The sequence below is a fragment of the Theobroma cacao genome, chromosome 10 (genome assembly GCF_053813885.1).
Source record: "Theobroma cacao isolate CCN51 chromosome 10, ASM5381388v1, whole genome shotgun sequence".
Taxonomy (NCBI): domain Eukaryota; kingdom Viridiplantae; phylum Streptophyta; class Magnoliopsida; order Malvales; family Malvaceae; genus Theobroma; species Theobroma cacao.
The window spans coordinates 26,227,727-26,250,790 of record NC_142648.1 but is presented as its reverse complement, the minus strand read 5'-3'; the positions used below and the strand labels follow the sequence as shown (position 1 = coordinate 26,250,790).

Sequence of the window (23,064 nt, the reverse complement as noted above, 5' to 3'; positions counted from 1 at the left end):
TTATCAATTGTTTTTTAATTTTATCTTTATTTACTTTAATTTGGCTATTATTTATTAGTTGTTATGCTTTTGAAGGATTTAAAAGGATAAGGCTTAATTTGGGAAAGAAAGGTGTTTGAAAGATCCAAAATCCTACTTGTACATGCTTCAGTATTTTGATCATAACTCTCACTCGACATGTCCAAATGATGTGATTCTAAGCCATTGGAAAGCTAAGAGATAGAGCTACAACGTTCATGTAGACCACTTGGTCCAGTTCTACTTCGAAGATAGAGAAAATCGCGTCAGAAAATGGTTGAGTGTAATGCTGCGGGAAAGGCAATTTGAAGGATGATATTTGATGTTTGGGCTTCATAACACTTGCCAGCTCTCAAGTTGAGTCCTTAGGTTAAACTATGTTTAATTTAGGGAATTTTAGGTCAAAATTATTAGTATTTAAAGAGTACTTGGGGAGAAGTTAAAGACACAACCCTAAGAGATTCAATAAACTAAAAATTGAGGTTGAAACTTGGAAAGCAATGCTGTAAATGTTTGTTTTGTCTTTTTCTTTAGCTTTTATTTTTCATATTACTCCTAATGGTTAAACTTTACATATTTTTATTTATCTTCGCAATTATAAGTAACTAATTTTATTTTTCTAAGATTGCAATTGAACTTACATGTAATTTGATTTTTTAATCTTTTTCGTACTTATTTTCAATGGAATTGAATTGTTTATTCCAATTTATTCTTAATGCTTTTAATTGCTTAGTTATTAGTTAAATTGATTTAAAAACCTCAACATAACTTGAGAGAGGGAGTTTAGGCTAAGATTTGAATAACATATGATCATATTAATTAATTTCTGTATAGGATAGGGATATACATATATGTTATATGTAGCCAAAATTAGAGCTTGAACTTAATGAGTCTGTTTTAATTTCAATTCACATAAGGATATAGTATTTTTTAAAAAATATATATTTTTATAAGACGAGTCGGGAAACTCTTATAAATAATTGAAGACTCTACGTTAGTAATTTAACCAATTGAAATAAGTTAAGAAAGAGAGGTAAAATTTAGATGAAGTGTGAGGGATGTGGTAATCCTATACTTAATTTTATTGATTTTTATCAGATTTTATTTCTGTTTTGATTTTTATTCTTATTAATTATTTTTGTTAATTTTAATCTAAATAATTATTTGCTTTTTAAACATTTAGATAAAATTAAATTGTGCAATTTTTTCGTCGGGGGAAACTTCTACATGTACAGTTGAAACTTTCATCCTCGAAAAACCAAATTCTTGTAGCCTTGATGTCGGAAGTTGGGACAAAGTTTTCCTGTGTACAATTACGTAGGATTTAATATAAATACCCAATGTCTGCCAAAGGAAGCAAGATTTAGAAACAATTGGCTGAAGATAAGAATCAAGAATCTTGCAATATTTTATTAGCATCTTACTCATTGGTTAGGTAGTAGATCAATAAAATTCCAAAATCAAAGAAGAGCTAACTCTCAAAATAATAATTTTTTATATAGTATTTGCAGGCCTATCTCCTTGCAAGCAACAATGGAGAAATAATTAAAACTATCTCTTTGTCTTTTATAAGGTTATAGAATGTAGGATTTTTATTTTAGAGTCTAAAAGCCTAAATGTCCGAATGGTTCCTTAATTGAAAACATATATCGAATTCTTATCAACATTTGGATTAATTTTGAACAATTTTACATATATCAAAGTTTTGGTGAAAAATGCATAATAGAGAATTACTTTTTTCTTTGATAATCTTGAATAAATTCTCTAATTTCCCCTTTTAATAATTTATACGTAGGATAGGATGCTCGTATTATGCAAATACAAAAGTAGTTACAAGTTGATGTAAGATATCTCATGGAAAATAACAATCAAGTTATTAAACACTGTCTTATGTAGATACACAAATTTAACAAATTAAAATATAAAATGCAATTGGAAAATATTGTTTTGCGGTATTATGAGTTGACAATTTAATATACAAATAAATATAATGTGATAATACATACGATAATTAGAACCAATATAATAATATTTACGTTGATGGAGAGTTTTGGCATTAACTTCATATCCTTGTGTTTATTATTTTTATATATATTTCAGCATTATAATAGATTATCCTAGATTTCATCTTGTGGCAACCACGTCAATGGTTATAATTAAAAACAACAATTTGCCTACAATCATTTACATCCTTCGACTTGCTCGAAAAAAAAGTGAGAAGTGCCCTCCAATCTCACCAATAATTAAATCACTATATAAACATTGACTTTAACAAAATTATCATGAGGGCTTAAGATTTCTACTAGAAGAAGTTACATGATAATTCTGTTTATTGAATAACTTTAAGATAATGCAAGTGTGCCTCCCCCATGTACGCTCTTCTCTATTGCAATTCGTCATTTTCAAATAGGACAAATTGAACATGTTGAAAGTCATGACTTACTGCATTGAAACAAAAGATTTATGAAACCAACTTGTTGACAATTTCTTGGTTGAAGGGATAGCTACATACCTATACACAGCAAAAAAATAACCCACCAAATAAACTCAAGAATGATCACAATGTGAAAGTTTTCCTATTGTGCAGCTGTACCTTGGTCATTAGTCATCCACAATCACATGTGTGATGAACTTTCACATGTGCAGAAAACAAAAACATTATAATGAAAATCATATCGACGAGAATTGTAGAGAAGAAAATGAATTTAATTTATTTGTTAAGTGCTACATATGTCTTGTGTTTTACTCTATTATATTTGATTAGTTTTTTAAAATAAATGAGATATTCAACGTCAAGACATCTTTATATATTACATTTATTCACACATATTAAGTGAAGAGAACTTGGAACTTCTACCTCCATAAATTTCAAGGTGTTAAGGTAAAATTAGGGTATTACCACTTGCTAACGAGAGAGACGAGGGTCTAACTACAGTGTGCGACAATGCCAAGGAATGATGTGCTCAGCGAAAGGGAACTGGAGTTCGTAAGACTTATGGACACGAGAGGGTACTCTTTACCAGCCGGAGAGGTATCCACCTCTATTCTATTGTTTCTGTACATATATCCCTTTCTCCTTTGGCTCATATGTATATTTTTTGCAATGCTTTAACATAAAACCAACAACAAACAAACGTCAAAGTTACGTTTTGAAGATTTAAATAGAAGCTCAAAATTCATATGGAAGAGAAAATTTTGAAAATATGTCAAGTAGAGATGGTTTGGTTTGTTTGATTTTATATATATATATATATTTTTTAAAAAAAGGTTGGCTCTAGATATGAAGCACTAATTTGAGTTTGATATTCTGCTCGAAATCTGCCATTATATAACATTAAATTAATCGATACCCTTTGCACTTTTGTTGATATATAACATGATATATGTGTCTATTATCTTGGATATCCTGTTGATGCTGTCGGTATTTATTTGTAGTGGCTGATGCTGATGAATCTTTATGCTTTATTTTAAGTGTGGTAATTTTAATCAAAAGTAAAGCTTATATAATTTATTTCCACAGATAGCTTATCAAACAGTTTTATTTTAATTTTAAAGGTTATTATTTTTCATAAAAGTTTCATAATAGCTTTTAAGTTAAAAAAAAAAGATTAGGCTAAATAGGCTTTTAATCTGATTTTGGTGCTGTTATGTGTAGCTTAAGTTTGATTCTGATGCTAAATGCTTTTTTTTTTTGCTTTGTTTATTTTGTAAGGTGTTGAAACAGTTTTTTTTTTTTTTGGATGTTGGTCAACTTATTTTCGCTCTACTTAAGGTCCGTTTGGTAATCAAAAAATAACTTGCTGGAGGAAAATTTTGAAAATATGTCAAGCAAAGATAGTTTTTTTGTTTGATTTCGATTTTTTTTCAAAACAATAAAAGGTTGGCTCTAGATATGAGGCACTCATTTGAGTTTGATATTCTGCTCGAAATCAACACCCTTTACATTTTTGTTGATATAAAACATGATTATTATGCAAGTATTACTCTTCCGATGGTGTAAGCCATTTTACGTGATCAATAGGTGTTTTTCTTATTGACCCATAAAATGTTTTACATCTGAAAATATTTTCCATCTTCCAAATAAGCATAACTCCTGAAACCATTTTTCAAAAAATATTTTACTGCACATCGTTTGGTAACCAGAAAATAACTTACTAGGGAAAATTTTTTTATGTAAAATATTTAACAAGAAAATTTAATATTTTTTATTGTTTGGATAAACTGTCAAATACATTTTCTATTATTTGGATCATCCATTGGAAAATATTTTCCAATATCAGTGGTGCAGTTATCTAGGTATTAAAAGGATAAATAGGAGTTTATTACAAAATAACTATGTCATTTGGTTTTCACTTTAAAATTAAGAATGAAAATGAAAATGGGAGATATCAATGATGATATTTTCCAAATATTTAACCACATATTGTAACGAAAGTAAACTCTAATTTTCAAAAAGATTTCCATCTTATCATTTTGTTACCATAACACTGTAAAAATATCAATATTCATCAATTTGAGTAAAACATCCAAAACCTATATTTGTAAATGTGTATTCATCAAACACTGATCATTGAAAATTTTCTTGTTATAATTATTATTAGGATTTATTCAATTTATAAATAAAAATATTAAATAGCATTGGATGATTTTATTAAAAATTATTATTTTTTATTTTAATAGTATTGAATAATTTAAATATTAATAATTAAAGTTAAATATTAATATTTTTAATTTTTTAATATTTTAAATTAAATATTAATATTCATCAAATCTATATTGCTAGGTTTAATATAATAGTATTTTTTTTCTATTCTCTACAAAATGTCTTATACTTCTCAAAGGCGTAGGACATTTTTCGTGATCAATGGGTGTTTTTTTTGTTGATCCATACAATGTTTGACATCTGGAAAAAATTTTCGATATCCCAAACAAGTATAACTCATGAAAACGTTTTCTAGAAAATATTATACAAAAGTTTGTTTGGTAATTAAAAAATAATTTGCTGGGGGAAAATATTTTCTATGAAAAATTTTTTACAAGAAAATTTAATATTTTCTATTGTTTGATAAAATATCAAAAACATTTTCTATTATTTGGATCATCTCGTGAAAAATTTTTTCCACCATTAGTGGTGGAGTTATTTGGATATTAAAATGATAAATAGGAGTTTGTTACAAAACAATGGTGCCATTTGATTTTCACATTAAAATTAAGAATGGAAATGAAATGGGGAAAATCAATAATAATATTTTTGAAACATTTATATACATATTGTAATGAAAATAAGCTCTAATTTTTTAACAGATTTCCATGTAATCATTTTTTTTATCATCACACTATTAAAATATCAATATTCATCAATTAGAGTAAAACATACAAAACCTATATTTGTAAATGTATATTTATTAAATGACGATAATTGAAATATTTTTTATTATAATTATTAGTAAGATTTATTTAATTTATAAATAAAAATTATTAAATTGCATTGGATGATTTTTTTTAAAATATTGTTTTAATTGTAATAGTATTGAATAATTTAAATATTAATATTTTAAATTAAAGAATTTTTAAATTTAAATATTAATATTATTTATTTTTTAATAATTTAAGTTAAATATTAATATTTATCAATTTTAAAAATATATTAATATTCATCAAACCTACATTGCTAGGTTTAATACAAGAGCATTTTTTCTATTCTCCTGAAATTGTCTTACCCTTCTCAAAGGCATAAGACATTTTATGTGGTCAATGGATGTTTTTTTTATTGACCTATAAAATGTTTTACATCTAGAAAAAATTTCCCGTCTTCCAAAAAAGCATAACTTTTGAAAACCTTTTTCGGAAAATATTTTACTTAAATTCAAATTCTAAATCACGTGGTACCATTTTATAGCCAATTAATTAAAAGATTTACATGTTTGGTTGCTTCAAAAATTTTTTTATCAATTTGAGTTATGCAGAACTTCTTGTCACATATGGATTCCTATTCTACTGAGGCTTCTGGTTACAAAAGTTATTTTAAGTTTTGGAAGAGTATGGTACTTTTGGAATCTCTATGGAGTTAAACACCTCTCGACTCTGTATTTTACTCTGGAAAATATTAAGGTTTGCTGAAGTGTGTGGGTGTGTAAGTATTATTCGGAGGATATTGAGAAAGAATGGAAAATTTAAAATAGATTTTATCTTACTTTAATTTTTCAATAGTAAACTTGTTTCATTTCATGTACAATGACAAATAGCCGAACCACTTCAATTTTCTGTTTGTTTCTTATTTTTATTTTCTAATTTTTTCTTGTTTTTAAATGATTTTCCATCACATTGTTGATGAACGATCTGCTTCAAAATTGTGGTATAGTGGGCAAAGAATTATTGGGAGATAAAGTTATACCGTTTGAAGATGAAGGAGGATGAAGACCTTAACAAGCACGAGAATGACTTCGACCAGATCATAGACAAGTTGAGGAGTTTGCGTGTTGAGATAGCGGAAGAAGAAAAAACACTGATCTTCCTTGAATCACTTCCCGACTCTTTTGCTGATGCGGTGAAAATTGTGATTCATGCTACAAAGAAGTTAACCCTAGCCAAAGCACGAGAAAAGTTGAAGAGGATCAAGGCAAGGAAGTAGGCAAAAAATTCATCAATTTACAAAAATATATTAATATTCATCAAACTTACACTGCTAAGTTTAATATAAGAGCATTTTTTTCTATTCTCCATAAAATGTCTTACGCTTCTCAAATGCGTAAGACATTTTACGAGATTAATGGATGTTTTTCTTGTTGACCCTTAAAATGTTTTACCTTCAGAAAAAAATTTTCGTATTCCAAACAAGCATAGTTCTTGAAAACGTTTTGTCGATAATATTTTACTTAAATTCAAATTCTAAATCACTTGATACCATTTTAAGGCCAATTAATTAAAAGACTGAGGTCATGTTTGATTGCTTCAAAAATTTTTTTATCATTTTTAGTTATGTAGAACTTTTGTCACATATGGATTCTTATTCTACTTAGGCTTCACGTTACAAAAGTGATTTTAAGTTTTGGAAGACTATGGTACTTTTGGAATCTCTATGGAGTAAAACACCTCTCAACTCTGTATTTTACTCTAGGTTTGCTAAAGTGTGTGGGTGTGTGAGTAAGTATTATTAGGAGGGTATTGAGAAAGAGTGGAAAATCAAAAATAGATTTTATATTAATTTAATTTTTCAATAGTAAACTTGTTTCATTTCATGTACAGTGACAAATAGTTGAGCTACACTTTTTTCCCTGTTTGTTTCTTATTTTCATCTTCCAATTTTTTCTTGCTGTTTGAATGATTTTCCATCATATTATTGTTGAAATATCTGCTTCAAAATTTTTTACGATAAGGCAGGTCACACTGAACTTATACCGTTTGGAGATGAAGGAGACGGAAGGCCTTACTAAGCACGAAGAAAACTTCTACCAGATCATAGAAGAGTTGAAGAAGTTGGGTGTCAAGATGGGGGAAGAACAGATAACACTGATGTTCCTCGCATCACTTCCCAACTCTTTTGCCGATGCGGTGGAATATGTGATTACTGCTAAAGAGATGTTAACACTAGCCGAAGTACTAGCCATAGCACGACAAGAGTGGAAAAGGATCAAGAAAGAGTTGAGGTGGAACGACTCTGGCAATGTTAGGCGTTCGAAGGGCAGGGTAGCTGGCAAAAATCTCTTGAAATGATCCTAGGGATCAAGACTCCGGTACCTCGTCGATCTGGAAGCGCTGTGTCTCCAGCTGGCTGAATTAATTTCAAGTGTTGTGCTCTTAACTTTCAAGTGTTATGCTTTTGAATTTCAAGTGTTAAGTTTTTAATTGTCAAGTGTTGTGCTCTTAACTTTCAAGTGCTATGCTTTTGAATTTCAAGTGTTATGTTTTTAATCGTCAAGTGTTGTGCTCTTAACTTTCGAGTGTTATGCATTTGAATTTCAAGTGTTATGTTTTTAATTGTCAAGTGTTGTGCACTTAACTTTCAAGTGCTTTGGTCTAATTTTCAAGTGTTATGTTTTATTTCCAAGTGTTATGCTTCTAATTTTCATATGTTATGTTTTTATTTTTCAAGTGCTATGCTTTTATTTTTAGTAGTTTTTGTATTTTATTATTCTTTTCTTCTTCTTGTGTTCTCGTACTAATGATTTCATTAGTTTCTCTTAGCAATTAATTTCTATCTCTTACTTTATCTGATCCCAAATTCAGATTCATAAACCTGAACTAAAGTTTGGAATGTTTTTCATTATAAAAGATGTATTAAGATTATTAAGTATATGTATAGTTACGGGAAAATAGAATATTTCATTGATGTAAAACAAGGAAACCAGATGCCTGATCAAGTCTTTAGCCCGAAGGAACAGGCAGAAGGCTGAGTCATGCATACCCTCCCTTGTCCAAAAAACACAAAAACGCTATACAGTGCCAACACCATCCTGCGGCTAGCAGCAGAAGCCTCCGCACTGGTCTCAACCATCCCTGTGTTCTAGTACATTTAATTACACACAGTTCCCAGAAACACAGGTAACAAAAACTACTCAACAAGAAAAATGACAGTTCCAATACATTTTTGCTTTCCAGTTTTTATTTAATTACAATGGTCCTCTCATTCTGGCCATATAGCTTTCTTTGCCTCCCAATCTGACTCAAACCCATTTTAGCTTTTTCCTCCCTCCCCACCCCAATAATTGGATTCTTTTAGTCAAGAAGCAAATATAAATGGATTCCTGTTGATCATAAAAGATCAAATTAATAGTTTATATATAAGAATAATATTGAAATTACTATATATGTATTTCATCAAAGAAAACTATATATATGTGTTTACGAAATATATAATAATATTAATAGATTAATCTTCTATATATAATTGGTCAATTATATTAACTATAAAAAAATTATATTTTATAAAATAATATATTTAGATAATAATAAGTAATAAACAATATATTATGTAAACAACATTTTTTGCAACCGACGTCCTCCTCCATGGATGCTCCAGCCAGTGGTCCACGATCCTCTCCCCAAACGTTAAGCTTTGTTTGAAAATCCACCAAAAGGTCATAACGAACCTACTTGAAATTAAAACTCAAGAGATCCACCAAAAGGCCAAGAAAAGCTCAAAAGAAGGCAGCAAAAAGAACTTGCAGCATGAAGTTAGAACAAGCAGAGGAAAAGTCCTAGTCAAAAGGTCAGGGGTGGATTTAGAAGTTTTTTTTGAGCGGTGTAATAATTAAAATGATTATAATAATAATTAAAAAATATAAATACATTAAAATTCATAAACCAGAAATTTTAATAATAAATTAAAGAAAATGTAAATTCTATACATTCATTTAATATTTTAAAGTAAAAATATCTAAGATGACTATAATTGTTCACAATCTTTTTTCATATTTTGAAAACACCGCATGATATCATTAGTAAAAATTTATCAAATACATATTTTACAATATGTGTCACCAAGCAAACATTCATGCAAAATTACTACTCATTAGTATAAAATAAGATATTAGAATTAAATAAAATATGATCGTATATAGCAAATTATCAGATTCAACAACTAACGATATGACAATTTCTATTTATTAATCAAAACTAAATATAAGCATCCACAAACCACATAAAGTTAAATACAAAAATCAAATAATTAAAAGTTATATCTACAAAACAAATTGAAAAAAGAAAGAATTATAATTTCAATATATTATTTGACATGCAATACTATTTTTATTCCCTAAATTATAATTATGAACCCAAACTATCAAATTAATCAAAAAAATATTTAGACATGAAGTATTTAAAAACTTAATTTTGGTTGAAAACTCCTTTTTTTTCTTTTTATTTTATTTTATTTTATTTTTTATAACATTGGATGAACCCATAGACTTTAAATAAGAAAGCAATTTCGTTGCAACTGGAACATCCTATCCAACATACCTCAATTGCCTTGGGAGGTCTAAGCTCAGAAACCTCACGAAAGACTCTCACGAACCCTTCCCTCCCCCAAGTCAGATCAGACGAACCAAGAAAAAAAGTCCAAAATTGGCATGCCAATCCAATCCCTCACTTTCCCCCTCTCATCCTAAATTAACTCAGCATTTCAAACAAAGAACTTCCACACCACTTAAAAACCAAACAAGGTTCGACACAAGAACAACACAAAAACAGCTAACGAAAACTCAAAAACTCCCACAATATCTTCCCTCACTCGAGACAGATCAAAGGAACTAAAAGAAAAGTCCTAAGTCATCGTGCCAATCCATCCCCTCACTCTCTCCCTCTCACCCAATTCCACGTCACTTTTTGAAACCAAGGAAAGGTTCGACACAAGAGAACAACGCAAAAATTAGCATAGGAACAGCTCATAACAGCATTGAGACCTCTCTCTCCCCCCGAACAGACCTTAACTCCAAGACAATAAACTATAAAAGGAAGTCTTCTTACCCCACCCTTAAATCCTTTCCCCCCCCCCCCCCCAAAATCCAAAATTTGAAACAAGAGCTTTTGGATTCCTTCGTTTGGATCAACGCATTTGTTTTATTTTATTCTGTTCTGTTTTTGTTTTTTTTTTCTTTTCTTCTTCTTCTCTCTTGTTTTTTCTCCTTTTTTCCTTTTTTTTTCTTTTTCTCTCTATTTTCTTTTCATTCCATTTTTTATAATTTTTCTCTCCCTTTGGCCTCCTGTTCATCATCATTTTTCCTCCCTTTTTCTCCTTTTCACTAACCTCAGAGCTCACCATACCTTAAGCATTGTATGAGGCAATAATAGCAAGTAGTGGACCGTCCCTAGCTAGGCAACAGCTCCTAGCAAGGCAGCACCTATCCCTACAAAGAATAAGATCGAGGCTCCCATAGCAATCTGGCCTTGCATCGTCTCAGCACACACATCAGAAGAAAACAGAACTTATGCTATGTTTATGCAACTTTGCCTGAGAAAAACCAAAACCAAAGGCGTATATGAAATCGAAAAGGAAAATCTAGCTTTAAGAGAAACATAAAAACAGTGAATCATAAAAAAGGATCGTAGCAGGGGGAATAGGACAAGACTCTCACCCAGCTTTTGGATCCTTTCACTCACCTCCTACCCCTTCAGTCACGGACGAACAGCAGCTCTTCTTCTCTCATCCCAGATTTTGCCAACTCGTCAACTATGCCGTTGGCTTCCCTATTGATTTTTCTGGCCCTACACTCACATATCCTCCTCTTAATCCCCTTTAGGATCATCACATCTCTTTTAAGCTTCCATAGGGCTCTTTTAGGGTTGCGGATCCAGCTGACTACATTACTTGAATCACTCTTAACCATTAAAGCATGGCTTCTCACTCATCTTGAGGCTCCAAAAATCTTAATAGCCTCCCTAATTGCTAGAATCTCTGCCATGTTTGCACCCACTATCTAAACAGCTTTCGAGAATATTGCTTTGACAGCCCTGATCTCATCTCTAAGGACTCCCTCTATGGCTGCCTGCCTCGACGAACCCCTAATTGTGCTGTCAACATTGAACTTAAGAAAACCCTTCTCTGGAGGTTGCCATGACATCTTTTCTCTCTTGTTCTTATTTCGAATTCTAGGCCTATGAAGAATTAGGTCCCTAAAGAGGTCCGTAATAAATTGGCATTGCTCTGGCCCTTTAGCCTTTGCCCACCAAGCGACTTTGGTATTAACAAGAGCTAAACACTGGTCCCCATCCCAACACTTGCCTTGGAAGACCGTGTCGTTTTTACTTAACCAAATGGTCCGGATGATGACAATGAACGGTAGGTTCCAAATTCTCTTATCCCCGTTTCTAATCAACTCACTCCAGTCGAGAAAGAAACAAGGAGCCTTCAAGTGTGTTACCCATTGGATTCCCCACCTTTTCCCTAATTAATCCAGACTTTCCAACTTTCATTACGCTTAAAGAAAAGTGGATTGACCGTCACTTCCCTTTCTCGACAAAGCATATAGAGTACTAAATTTTCTCTCAATAGCCCTCTCTTAACTAGTTCCATTTGAACTGCAACCCTACCTCTAATGACCCTCCAATAGAAGATCTCAGCTTTCAATGGAGCAAACCCCGTCCATACCTTTTTCCGTATGTTGCTTGAGACTCTGTCTCTAGAGACCATCGTCCAGTAAAATAAGTTGACTAAATACTTCCCACTTGAACTCCATTCCCAAATTACCTTATATTTATACCCATTAACCACTGGGTTCTCCTCTGTGATTGTCAATAATCTTTCCCATTGTTCCATCTCCCACCCAAATAAAGGACGTCTTATCTCAATTTTCCATTGCCACAGTTCTTCTTCCTAAACACCAAACTCTTTCATATTGCCCTATTTATTGTGGCTAATGCAAAAATCCTCGAGAGATCTTCTTTCAGTATCCTCCCCCTATCCAATCCTTCGACCAAAATCAAAGATTCTCACCATTCACTAGAATGAAGCCGGTTCCCTCCTTAACCACTCCTTTGTACTCTCCTTCTTGATGACCTTCATAATGTTTTTCTAGATAAAGTATTGCTTAATTGCATTTCTTCATCTCGGAAGAGGGTTACCTTGATCACCACCCTCTTTATCGACCAACATATTTCTCCAACGACTTTCCTTCTTGTTGTAAAACTTCCAAATCGACTTACTGAGCAAAACCATATTTTTAAGTTGTAGGTTGACCCACCACAACCCTCCAAACTCCCTGTAGGTGCAAATTGACCTCCAATCGATGTAGTCAATTTTCCTAAAATCATGGGTCCCACTTTAGAGGAATCTCCTTTGTATCCTTTCCAACTCATGCCTTACCCCAACTAGCATCTAAAAAAGGGTCATGTAAAAATTAGGAAGGTTGGTAAGCACTAACTTAATAAAGGTAACTTTACCCCCAATCGTGAGCATTTTGCCTTTCCACCCTACAAGTCTTGTCTCAAACTTCTTCACCACCAGCCTCGACATTTCTTTTGAATTATTTTTTATCCTCAACGGAAGACCCAAGTATCTCGAGGGGAATTTCTCCAATTTGCATCCAATTCTACTTGCCCATTCAGCTGCCAAGCTGTCCTCTATACCAACTCCAAATAGACTACTCTTTTGAAAATTGATTCTCAGCCTTAAAATTAACTGAAAGCTCTTCAAAATCCTTTTAACATTGATTACTGATTCCCATGTTGGTCTACACACTATGGTTGTGTCATCAGCGATTTGCAGGTGAGAGATTACCAATCCTCTATTCCCAACCTCAATTCCTTTGCACAATCTTAAGCTCACAGCCTTGCTTATCTTCACACTAAATGCCTCTACGACATAATTGAAAAGAAACAGAGTTAGGGGATAGCCTTGCCTTAAGCCTATTTTCTTCCTAAATTGTTGTGTTGGAACCTATTATCCAACATAAATACCCTAGCAGTAGATATACACGCCCTGATCCACCCTTTCCATTTTTCTCCGAACTTCATCTTGCTTAAAACGAAGTAAAAAAAATCACAACTCACTGTGTCGTAAGCCTTCTCAAAATCCACCTTAAAAAACACACTTCCGTCGTTATCCTCTCTCATGACATCCATAACTTCATTTGCAATAACAGCACAATTCGTTAATTATCTTCCTGCAACAAAGGCAAATTGTTGATTCCCGATCATCTTTCCTATAATTTTCTTCATTCCATTCACCAACACTTTAGCTATAATCTTGTAGATGCTACCAACTAAACTAATAAGCTTGTAATCCCTAATGCTCTCTCTCATCACTTATTATTGAAGGTAATTGGATCGAGGAGATTGCTAGACGTCACCAGGGCTTTCTCATCATAGCAATTGAATTCGCAACCTTCACCATAGCAGCAACTGCAGCCACCCCCACCCTTTTAGTTAGATTTGTATTTATATTGGATGTTTACATTTGAATTATTATCAAATGTGTTTACATTGAAATTTTTTTATTAATAATGATTTGTATTAGATTTTTGTATTTTCTATATGCATATATATGTTTGCTACATTACTTTATCAATAACAGCATCATATAATAATTTATTACAAACAAGACAAAATTAAATGCCTAAACATAAAAAATGCTCTGTAGATATTATCAACAAAATTGCCAACAGATTTCATCCATTAACGATAAAAATCATTAATTACCGATGAAATCGTTGACAAAGTTCATACCAAATACCAATGAAATTATTGCCATTATCGACGAAAACTACCTGTAAGCTTCAAAACTGGCTCCGTCGATTATCTGTGGTAAATCCGTTGATAACTATTGATGAAATTACCAACAAACTGATTCTAACGAGAATCACAGATGGAACTTAGTTCATCAGCAATTATATTGATGAAATTTATTAATGAATTTTAATCAATACCAACAACTATCTCGTTGATGGATCCGAGTCTTTACCCATAGAATTATTAACGAAAAACTTGATTGGTAAGTTACTAACGGAATAATCCATCACTAATGAATTTACCATTATCAACAATGACATTTTTGACCGACTACCAACGAAATTTTCCGTTGTTATTTTTGTTAGTAATGTAACATATCAATGAAATCTTGTCTTTTATCAAGGAAAATTCCGTTTGTGGTACCATGATTTTTTGTAGCGTAAAGAACTAATAAAAACTTAACAACTCCTAAAATTGAGAAACAATTAATATTTAGTAAATTGTCAAAATATTATGTGGTGCTACACGTCAAATAATCAAGACTTGAAGAACTTTCCAATCTCTAATAGCTTCTTCTTCAATATATCATAGCAACTTTTGGCTTTGGGGGGCCTTCTACTTCAATTTTTTTTTTTTTTAGTTTTTGAAAAGGAAAGGCTTAATTTCATTAAAGAAATTATGCACTACATCAGTCTTATTTGTTGTACTTATAGCAACAAAAACTCAACCTCTCAACCCAATAAGGACAAAAAAGTAACTGGGCAAACTGAAGCATTCAAAAAAACAAAACTTATCATCACAACCAATCAATGTTAGTGCTTCCAACATCAAGAAAAACAAAATAGACAAATATCTAAAGAAACAATCAAAATACCCATATCATATACGAATTGAAAGAGACTTAAATAACAAACAGCCAGAAGATATTACCACTTTTCATTATCTGAGTTTTTTTCAGATTTTGAAAAATGGAAAAAAAATAGGAGTTGGTTCTATTTAAGTGACGATGGAAACCAAATAGAAGAAAACTTTTATTTTCCAAATTACATTTCATGGATATCAACATAATTTCATTTTGGGTTTCGAAATTTTTTTTATGAAGAGTTGGGGAAGCATGCAAAGATTGAAGAGATCACGTATGGTTACTTTAAGAACCATAGAAATATATATACACTCTCCCTTTGCACCTTCTCACACCATTAAAGCTGGGTTAGGGAAGAACAAAGCTATTTATATTTTTGCTCTCACACCCTCAACAAAAAAACTATAACACTATGTATTAAATAAATATACAAATAATTGTAAATAAAAATAAAAATTATTTTACAGAAGATACAAAGATAGAGAGCAGAGTGACACATAAGACACTAACACCGTTTAAGGTTTGAGGTGTAAGAGGTTTTTTTTTTTAATTTTTTAAGAAGTTTTTTATTTGAGAGGTATTTTAGTCATTTTATAAAATCCATTAACACCATTTAAGGTTTTGAGATGGAATGTCTAATTTCAATATTAATAGATCCAAAGTGAATTACAATCAAACTTGAAGGGTATAAGTGTATTTGACCTTATGATAAATTATAACATGGTAATATGAGTCGTAAATATTCTTTTTAAATTGCTCAGCTGTGGAGTGCTACATGAAACAATGCGAGGTACCAGAGTAAGAGGCATACAACGAGTTCGACAAGCAAATCAAGAATGCTTGGATGGTTATAAATGAAGAGTTCTTGAAGCCAACAGTAGTGCCAGAGCTAGCTTTTGATCGAATTCTCAACCTGACATGCGTAATCGAAAGCAACTAAAAGGGTTTAAGGTGAAAGATCATCGTTATGAGGAATCGAAGCAATAGTTGATGGAAGGGTAAGCAAAGTGTTCGAGATTTAGGCAAGCAATGGAAAAACAGACTTTACACTATGTACATTGGCAACCTTAGTCCTCAAGTCACCTAGAAACAACTAACCGAAGCTTTTCAAGAATATGAGGCAGTGGTTGATTCCTTCATTTGAAAACTTCGCTCAATTGATCATAACAATAAGTCAGTTTTTGGGTTGGTTAAATACCATTCTGTTGATGAAATGAAGAAGGTCATCTTGATGGGCGTTAGGAAAACTCTTGATGGACGTAAGCTTGTGGTGAATAAGGCTATTTCACTAAAACTAGGGGAATGATTTAAAAGTTCCAAACCTAAAGCTCAATTCATCAGCATGATGACCTTTAGGGATATATTGACTCATGGGAAAAATGGGGAAAACCTTCCCCAAGGTCAACCTCCCTTGCCTCCTCTCAAAGACAAATCACCCTTTGGAAGCTTTAAGCCCCCAACTGAGGCTATGGATATTAATGTTGACATTTTAGCTCATGACACAGAATGGTTAAAGAGGATCACCATTACTAAATTGAACAATGAGGCCCTTTTTCAGAGTATACAATCTAAGCTTTGCCAAGAATGGATTCTTATTACAATCCGTCTTTTGGATTTTCTTAAACCCTTGATCACAAATAGGGAAGCTGAGGAAATGAAAATCATTTTAAGTGATTTCCATGATTTATTCGTTCACCGATTTAAGTCTGTTACTCCTTATCACCTTATGTAAGAGAAAGGTAAGAAACCTATTTAGTCAATCATTGAAAATCTTTCCTTTCATCTTTGGTGTGGAACAACATTTCAACGACTTGGTGGAATTTAAGGCAGTGTCATTAAAGTCAACAACACTATTTGGTGGGGGTTCAATAGTGCAAGAGTTTTAATCTTGATTGATGAGAAGAGACAAATCTCGTAACAGAGAGAATTCTCTATTAATAAATGTCAAATGGTGCTAAGATTCAAAGTTGATAACCAAGTTTTCAATCCCTTAGCTGATTCGCACCCAACTATTTCATGTGCACCTTTACTGGCACCTCTCCTGCTTGAAAACGTCAACGTGGATTTTATAGAGCCAGTAGGGGTGGAATCAGTGGAGACTGTGAATTAAAATTTTGAATTCCAATTTAGCCCTGCAAGTTGTGTTGAGGAAGCCCATAGTGCCCCATAGGCCCCTAGCCAGTAGTTAAGGAGTTTGACTCCTTTCAATCAACACTTCGATGGTATTTAAGTGTTGGCTGAACCATTACTTGGGCCTAAGACTTATAATTGGACAACTTCAGGGTCAGCCGCTAATGACAGGCCACAAGGTGTTACGGATGAGTCGGTGCATGCTATCTAACAAAACCTAAGGCGCTTGAGTGAATCAAAACCCCTGGAAACCCGTTTTAAAGGCAGTATGGGGCTAAGGCTTTTTTTATTTGAACAAACCAGAGGTAAAGGGATTGCATTTGTAGAGTTTAGGGGATGTGGCAAGGACGATTTTGAGTTTGGGAATGACTTAATTGAAAACATGACTCGTAAAGATGATAGAGATCGACTATCCATCTCTTATTCCACTAGTTTTGTTATAATCCCTGAAAGTTATGAGCATAAAAAGGCTGCTGTTAATGAAAAAAGGAATGATATGGGTAATGAAGCTAATGAGATTGAGACAGAGCAAGTTTTAAATACTATTGGGTTAAACTCCAAAAGAGTAGCGGTGTGCTCAGAAGGTGAAGGTTCTCAAGTTAAACAAGTCAAAAAACGGAACCCACGTCGTGGTACATGTAAAAGAGTAACTAGAAATATGGCAAATGACTCCAACTCTTTGGAGGTGGATATTGAACCTCTTACAAATAGTGATATTGCATGGCAAAATTCGGCTATCATTAAAGAAGTTGTCAATACTTTTAAAATTGAGAAAGAATTTAGGCTGGTGTTTGCTAAATGTGATAGCGATCTGATTAGTGTCTTTGTGGCTCTAGAAGAGGAGGCTCAATATGAGGCCAATCTAAAAGGCCATATCAGGTACCGTGGTCTCTACTTTGTTCCTTTGTTATGTGTTCATTTTCAATTATGATTGCTATTTCATGGAATATACATGGATTGGGGAGACTTGAAAAGAACAAGGCTGTGAAACGCTTGTCAATCTGTCTCAAACTAAAAATCTTCTTCTTGCAAGAGCTAAGATGAATAGCATCGATGATAATATAGTTAGACGTTTGTAGGGTAGAGATAATAGCAAATGGCTTGTGACTGATTTTGTTGGTTTGTCAGGGGGACTGGTTACTACCTTGTGTCAGAACTACTTCATGGCTAAACATTCAATTATCAAAAAGCATTTTATCCTTGATGGGGAAGATACAAGGCCTCAGTGGTACTTTTGGTTTGGGAATATCTATGAGCCAAATGGTAAGGGCGAAGGGATTATCTTTTGGGCAGAACTCCTTACTCAACCGCAAGCCTGGGAAGTTACCTAGTGGCTTAGCGGAGACTTTAATGCCATTTGAAACACTAATGAAAGAACAAGATGTAACAGTATAGACAATTCAATGATTCATTTTTGTGGCTTTATTGAAGACATTGGTTTAATCGATATTCCTTTGACAAGGTGCCAATTCACATGGTGTAGTAATCAAGAAAATGCTACATTTAGCAGGTTGGATCGTTTCTTGGTGTCGGTTGAGATTTTGGAACTCTTCTTGAAATTTGTCCAAAAATGCCTCCTTGCTTTGATCTCAGATCACAACCCTATTTTGATTAGCTTGAATAATTACAACTAAGGGCCAAAACCTTTTTCGATTTTATAACCATTGGCTTGATGAGAAAAATTTTGCCATTAGGTTCGTGGATGCATGAAAAGACACTGAAGCACTCGACAGTAAAAAGGCTACAATATGGCATCGACCTAGAGGCACTAAGCCTTGTATTAAGAAGTGGTAGCAAGTTGTGTTTGGAAACATTAATTGTAAAATTAATAAACTTGAGTAGGATATCCAAGCTTTGTTGGAAGAAGGACAAGTTGATGGATTGAATGATAGGAAAAGGAGCGATTTGAGACATCTTAAAGGATAATTATGGAAACTGCTTAAAGTTAAGGAGCACGCTTGGTCTAAAAAATCACACGTAAAATGGTTTCTCAAAGGTGATAGCAACACTTAGTTTTTTCATAATTCTGCTGCGGCAAAACAATGAGCTGTATTAGTAAGCTTTCCTACCTTGGTAGAGAATTTGAGCCTTGATGATATTAAGGAAATGGTTGTCAACTATTTTAAGGATGTTTATGGGCATAAACCCAGTTGTGCCATTAGAGAATTCGATTGTGGGCTCGAAAAATTATTGAATCAGTTAGCTACTGTTTTAGAGCTCCCCTTCACTAAACAAAAGATTTGGGATGTGGTTAATAACTGCAACGGGAACAAGGCCCCAGTACCTGATGGCTTTAATTTCTCCTTTCTAAAAATGTAATGGAGTGTCATCAAAGAAAAAGTTATGAAGTACGTACGAGAATTCCAAAATTCTAAATCTTTAGATAAAAGGGTTAATGCTTTTTTTATCACCTTAGTGCCCAAATGCGAGTCCTTGATCTCCCTTAACGATTTCCTACCCATTAGCTTGGTTGGATGCCTTTATAAGATTGCTGCAAAAGCTTTTGTGGTGTGGCTTCAATCAGTGATTGTTGAGGTAGTAGGTGCCAATCAATTTGTCTTCATCAAAGGTAGACAACTTTTAGATTGTGCCTTTATAACAAATGGAATGATTGACTGGATGCGGAAATGTAGGAGTGAAGGTCTTTTCCTTAGGGTGGATTTTCAAAAAGCCTTTGACAGTGTCTCTTGGGAGTTCTTGAACTTTACTATGCAGAAAATGGGTTTCCAAAATAAATGGAGGTCGTGGGTAATGGCCTGTATCTCATCCGCCATTGTTTCTATTTTGATTAATGGTTCACCCACAAAGGAAATTAAAATGGGGACAAGCCTTAAACAGGGGTGTTTGCTTTCCCCTTTGCTTATCAATTTGGTTGCTGAAACTTTTAGTGCTCTTATGTGAAATTCATTTGGAGTGGTCTTGCGTTGCTAAAGATTGAGATTTTGAACTGGCAGCTTGTCCATGGTAGACCGGCAGCCAAAAGTACATTCATGAGCAAAAGGATTCTTAGCGCTGACGCGAACACATGTTTTCTCTGTAGACAACAAGTGGAAACGGTAAGTCATTTATTTTTCAGCTGTGTTAAAACGTGGGCTGTGTGGTAGCACTGGAGTGCTCTATGGAATGTTTGTTGGGTAGTGAATGATAAGCCTACTGATTGTGTAACGACCCCTCCTCGATCGCTACCGGCGTCCAAGATCTTCGGGAGATCCCGTTCAGTCCCGAACAAGCCTGAAGAAATTTCTCAATAACTCATTGTACACTTTTACTAAACCGTATTAATGTTTGATCCATATATATTTATAACATGAATTTAATAATAAGCATAGCCATTAAATTTTGACTTTAAGTCATGACATCACAATTAAATACATTGAGTTCAAAAATCTCAAATCTTCGTTTATATCAAAACTAATATTTGTTTACATAGTAAAACCAAAGTACTACAACTCAACCTTTAACAGCGGAGCGACTCAGGATAAAATGATATGAGATGCCTTTACTTATCTGCGGTGGACGTACGCGCCGATGATTACGCACTAGGCTGATCACTGTCTGCAAAAAGGGAAATAAAAAGGGGTGTGAGTCTCACAGACTCAGTGATCATCGGTTCTGTGAGTAAGGCATAGATGAGAAACAAGCAAACAACAGATCAATTGATATTAAAAATGCAAGATTATAAAAACAATTTATTTCAAACGGACGTTTGTGCCTTATATGAAAAACAAAAAATTTCTTAGGCATTGTAATCATTTCAAGTGGTAAATCAACCAAGTAAATAAAAGTTTCCCCTCAGAAACAAATCAATAACCTTTTTCAAGACAATCATTTGAAATATTGTTTTAAAACAATCATACATAAAAGGATTTCCGCCATCAAAATCAATTGACATTTTACTCAAATCAAACCAATAAAGTTGGGCAAGCTCCCGCGAAACCAGATAGTAACCAGATTTATACACAGTTCGCAAATAGCCTCACACGCGAGTGTAAAATTCATGTAATAATAAATGCGAGGGAACTACAGGAAACTGTATAATTTTGTTTCACCATGCCAGAAATAAGAGTCTAAAAACCCAAAGAGATTTTTGTCTCAAGTAGGAAATCAAATAAAATCCGTGGTCCCGCTACCACGTAATAACCTCCAAGAGCCTCGCTCCACCGGATCCCACATGTCATGGCAGTCTCACGATGTTGGTCGACATCGGAGAATCAAACGGTCACAACCGCGTAATCATCTGGTGGCCTAGCCACTTATACATATATCACAGGCCGTGGCCTCAACCACGCCTAACCGTCAGTCGACGACCCAATGGTTCTCTAGCTAGAGCTCACTCGTGCACGAGAGTCACACTTAACCGAAGTGACAACCGACCTACTCTTGAATCTCTCGGTTTGTAAAACCATTTTGAAATTGTGTTATGTCCTTAAAAGCTCGTCTCAAAATTATTTTCAAAGTATTCAACACAAGGTATGATAAAATCTATTATCATTTTCATAAAATAAAATTTGTGCATGAATTTGGAAACAATAACTCGCATGGTGAATAACCATTATAATCATGGATGCACACTGCACAACTATAAAGCACAGATTTTGAGGCAAAATAGTGCGAAGAGCTTGTTTCCCAATTTTCAAAACTCTTTACATATAATTTATACATATACATATTCAAAACGATTTCTAAACATAATTTGCAACCACAATTTCCTACGATTGCTACCAGCACATGCTATACACAATTTTCACATTTAAAATAAATCATACATATAAGTATATATTTACGAAAATTTTAAAATGAACACCCCTACTCACCTCATAATAGCGAGATGTTACGTCGTTATTAATTCGTAAACGTATCTAGTTATTTCTTCCTGCCGACCGTTCGTTATTTTTCTTTGGCTTGCCACCACAGTGTTCTACCGTTACTTATTTCTCCTATACATTGAAACCCATTAATATATATATATATATACTTTATTTTACTTTATTTTATTTTATTTTTTAGTCTTATCATCTTATTCTATTATTATTATTTTAATAGATATATATTATTATATCTGTATTTTTATATTTAATATATATATATTTTTACCTTTCTTTCCCGATTCTTTGTCTCTCTTTTTCCTCCTGAATCTGGCAGCAAGACTGTTTCTTTTTCCCTCTCAAAACTGGCAGCAAGTCTCTTTCTTTTTCCCTCTCAAAACCAATAGCAATTTCCCTCATTTCTCCCTCTCAAAACCGACAGCAAGTTCTCTTCCTTTTTCCCTCACAAACCAGCAGCCACACTTTTTCTTTCCTCTCTCAAAAAAATCAGCTTATTTCTCCCTTTTATTTGCCCCTTAAGTGGTTGTCGGCAGCAGCCATGAGAAAATAAATTTTTCTCCTTCTCACCAGCTGTCTCTCCCTTTTTCTTTTCTTTTTACCCGGCTGATACAAGGCAAATAAAAGAACATTAAATTGTGTTTATATGTGCTGCAAATTTTGGGGAAGAAAGTCGGACATGACAAGCTTCTTGTCATGTCCCCCCCTTTCTTTATTTTATTTCTTTTCTCCCTCTTTCTTTTGTTTTGGTCGGCCCCCTACATTTCTTCTTCCTTTCTTCTCTCTTTTTTTTTTGTTCAATCACCACTTAGGTTGTCACGACCCGGAACCTACCTCAGGCCCATGACAATCGCCGCGACGTCCCGATTGACACTCATTATTCGGAATGCCAATCGGAACCCCGCAAGGCTTACATATCAGTTTCTTTCCTTTCCTGTGAGCAATCATTGTTAAATATCGAGTTTTTAGAGAATATATACTATTTTAGATAAAAAACAATCAAAATAAAATTTTCGCCACACAAGGGTATTTTGGTCATTTTTTTTCAAAAATTTTGAAACTGGCTAA

General features: G+C 33.2%; 1 long non-coding RNA gene across 1 annotated transcript; it reads left to right on the top strand.

Annotated features, from left to right (window-relative positions):
- Positions 1 to 2,853: 2,853 nt before the first annotated feature.
- Positions 2,854 to 6,621, top strand: LOC148760521 (uncharacterized). The gene is made up of 2 exons (XR_016023174.1): positions 2,854 to 3,049; positions 6,380 to 6,621. It is a non-coding gene; the product is annotated as an uncharacterized LOC148760521 (long non-coding RNA).
- The last annotated feature ends 16,443 nt before the right edge of the window (positions 6,622 to 23,064 follow it).